At 53.4% G+C, this 3,665-nt stretch overlaps 1 protein-coding gene across 3 annotated transcripts in view; it reads left to right on the top strand.

Moving 5' to 3' along the window:
• Esrrg (estrogen related receptor gamma) overlaps positions 1-3,665 on the top strand; it is a 606,512-nt gene that overhangs the window by 46,004 nt on the left and 556,843 nt on the right. The window contains exon 1 of one of the 3 annotated variants that reach the window (XM_023710239.1): positions 2,014-2,111. The exons of 1 other annotated variant lie outside the window; for it this stretch is intronic. The gene's annotated coding sequence lies outside the window, so the exon portion shown is untranslated. Of the gene's footprint in view, positions 1-2,013; positions 2,112-3,158; positions 3,238-3,665 lie in introns of those variants that run through there. One more of the 3 variants, XM_023710236.1, reaches the window with a different exon arrangement.

Raw genomic sequence — 3,665 nt, 5'->3', positions numbered from 1 at the left:
CTTTCCAAATGCTACAGTTAAGTACCTGCTGGCCCTTCCCCCATGGCCTGTTCTGCAGAAGCCGCACATGTTTCTCTGGTTAAATAATTTCACCCTTATTGTGTCTTGATTGTTTTCTAGGATTGTGGGAAGCAAGTTTGTAATGCCTCCAGTTAAAAGGATAAAGCTTTTGCTACTGAAAATGTTCAAATTCTATCAATACAAGAGGTGGCACCTTGGCTCTGCTAAGGGCAAGCCGCTCAGTGGGAGTCTGTGCTGTATTTGGGGGAAATTTAGAGAAGACAAAGAGACAATACGTAAATCTGTCAGAAAGGAATTGCGAGGCAAAGATGCACTTACAACACGAATTGAGAAACAATTAGAGAAGGGTGGTGCTCTATGGGATCCTAGAGTTCACGGCCAGCACAAATAGTAACAGCTTCACGGGCATAGGGAGATTTGAACTTGCTGGCACCTGTGGGTAGAACTACAGGAGCAGACAGCTCACAGAGGGATAGGAGGATGAGCCATGCCTGGGTATCCGTGTTGGAGCAGAAGTGAACAGGTCTGTGAGGAGCACCGGTCACCAACCTCTAAGATGAGGGCTCTCTTCGGAGAGCTCATGTTCTGGGACTTGAATTTGAATCCCGATGGCCTGGTTCTGGACAAATTACCCAACTCTCCTAGGCCTCAGCTGTCTTGGGAAAAATGGATATGATAATCATAGCCTTCCCTTCTCATGGGTGAGGAGATTTGGACATGTAGATTCATACGTTTGTTTGATTTATTTACTTAATGGCACCAAGGGTTGAACCCAAGGCCCTCACACTGAGCTACATCCCAGGCTCTTTTAAAAAATTTTTCAGTTTTGAGACAGGGTCTTGTTAAGTCTTGCTGTTGCCTGGGCTGGGTTTAAATGTAAGGTCCTGATGCGTCTGGCACCCATGGAGCTGGGATCAAAGCTGTGTGCCACCACGCCGGGCTTAGAGCTGTAGGAGTCACACTTAGAATGGTGCCTCCTGTGTTTCCCATCCCCCAAGATAAGCATTTATTCCCTGAGTTTGCCTGTTTGGCCACAGACTGAAACTGAGCATCCTACAACATTGACTATTACAGGTAGGCTGGAGCCAGGAGTAGCGATTGGAAAGTGGGCTGAGGAATCTGAACGTGAGAAAGCAACAGACAGCCCCTCTCAGACAGAGTTGGATCTGGGGATTCTCAGCTCAGGAGGCACCAACGCAGCTAGGCAGGGTGGCATGCATAGGCACCTGCAGGCTCTGGGCAGCCTAGGCAGCAGGATCTCAGACTGAAGCCTGACCTCCAAAGTTTGGCCACTCAGCAAGACCTTGTCTCAAAATAAAGACTAAGCAAGGCCGGGCTGCGGCTGGAGCGCAGGCTGCAGGCTCTGGGTTCAATGCCCAGTGATGGAGGAGAGAAGCAGCACTGCCGAGGAGACACGAGGGGCTTCTGGGCAGCCGTTGCTCTGCTCTGCTGTCCGAGACACAGCTCAGTGCTGGGCAGAAGACCCTTGGCCTGGAGCCCGTCTGAGGACTGGTGACAAACAGCACTGGAGGTGCTTATGTGAGAAGAAAATAAATAAAACTGGATTTCAGGGGACTAAAGTTAAATACGTTTTTATGGTTCTTTCCCTTTGCCGTGTGTCTTTAAGGGTCTGGCTCCAATGTTGATAAGTGAAAAGCTGGAGAGCTGACTGAGCATTAGTGAGCAGCACCTCTTGGGGCAGTACTGGAGTGGGACCCATTGTGTCCATGGATGGGCCCTGGTGTCTACAGTGGGCCCATGCCATGACCCTTGGGACCTTGAGGCAGGCCTAGATGCAGGCTCCCATGAGGGCTGCTCTCCAAGGACACCAAGGAGCCCCCCCAGTTGTTGGGAGGAGGCCCCACCAGCTCTTGGGGTGTGGCCACCGTGAATAGTCCCCTGACCCTCCCTGATTGCAGCCAGGCTCTCCTGCAAGTCTGGTGGCCTGGCCTTGGTGGTCTTGGCATAATGACAGCACCATCCTCCTGAGATTCGCTGGTGGCTCCTCCACCATGACTCTGAGGGGAGAAGACCCAACAGGTTACTTGCTGCCTTCATGCAGCGTTCCACGGAGCCCACCTCGCAAGGAGGTAGACCACGTGTGAACCCAGGGTGGGGATTTTGGATGGATGGGCGGAAGAGCCCTTCTTGCTGTCTCCTCCACTTTTCTGATTCACCCTTCTCACCAGTGCTTTATCCTTGCAGCCTCAGCCTGTGCTGTCACTGTAGGAATTTGTAATCCATAAGAGAGTGGCCTTACCAATGTGGATGGTGGCCACACGCAACCCCAGCCTTGGCAGGGAACGTTCCTTAGGCCTTTCTGCTACCATTCTTCACTAGCGATGAAGAAGGCCCCTGCATTTGTGGACCCTGGAGCTTGGTACTACTGGTCAGCAGCACACACAGTGAAGAGCAGGTACAAGGTTGTGCTGGCCATAGGTCACATGACACACACCAGACAAGGCACACATGACACAGAGTAAACACAATGGAGAGTTGTCTCCGCTTTGTCCCTCATGGGGCCACCCTCTCTGAAATATATTCTCCTATCTGCAGAAATAACTGCAAGGACTATCCCTGAGCTTTCTTCTATGCATCGGACAGCATTATAACAAAAATGACCAATGCAGTGACGAGTGGCCAGTAAAGGCTTTGTATATATCTATTTAAAAGTTTTCCTGCGGTTGTAGAATAAGTCAAATAAAACCGGTGGCTCTTTGTGCCCTTCGGAGGTCTCCGGGTGGGTCTCACGCCAGAGCCCCCTCCCCCAGGGCCCCCAGTGCCACTGTGCGCCCTGAGAGTCTGACATGGGTATTGGACTTTCCTCTCCTTTCTGTCTTTTCTTCCCTGCCCCCTCCCCATTTTTAAAAGGCTTTACAGAACATTCCTGGAGACGAAAATAGCTCGGGTGGTGGCGAGGCCTACACACGGGCGCAGCCGCCGCGCAGGTCAGCAGCGCGGCCACGGCCTCGGACACGCGTGGTGGTGGGGCGGAGGCTCCGGGCCCTGTCTGCCCATCTCGGCCTGGGCCTGGTGGGTAGCGGGAGCAGAGGGTCGTGCAGATGGGGCTCGGGCTCGGGCGGCACGGAAACCCCCAGCTCAGGGCCGAGGGGGCGCTGCCTTCCCTTCCCCCCCGCGCTTCGCAAATGTGTTTTGCCCAGGCGGGGACTGGCGCCGGTCAAAAGGGAGCAGTTGGCGCTGAATGTCACCCTGAAGGTAAAATGAAAGACAAAAGATGAACGCATGCTTGCTTTCCTTTTTGCAGAGGCTGCGGCGGCGGCGGCTGGAGCAGCAGGATTTAAAGGGGAAAAAAATCACACACACACACACACACACACACACACGCACACATACACACCCAGAGGCGCCAGCGATGCAAACGCAATCATAATGCAATCAAAGCATGACAGTTCCGCGAAAAATATATATTAATAGAGCTATTTATTTATTTTTTAAAAAAGAGACCCACGCATGCAAACATAAAGCTGCACCTACCGCGGCGCCGCTCTCCTCCTCCGCGCCCAAGTTGTCATTGAGAAAGCAGACAGGCGTCGCGGCGTCCTGGCTCCGAGTGCCGACCGAGCTGCCGGCCCGGCCCGGCCCGGTGAGTGCAGCGCCCGAGCCCGCGCCCGCGCCCGCCGGGG

Source organism: Octodon degus, unplaced genomic scaffold, assembly GCF_000260255.1.
Source record: "Octodon degus isolate 3935 unplaced genomic scaffold, OctDeg1.0 scaffold00017, whole genome shotgun sequence".
Taxonomy (NCBI): Eukaryota; Metazoa; Chordata; class Mammalia; order Rodentia; family Octodontidae; genus Octodon; species Octodon degus.
The sequence above is the reverse complement of the archived record's forward strand: the minus strand, read 5'-3'. Positions and strand labels throughout refer to the sequence as shown.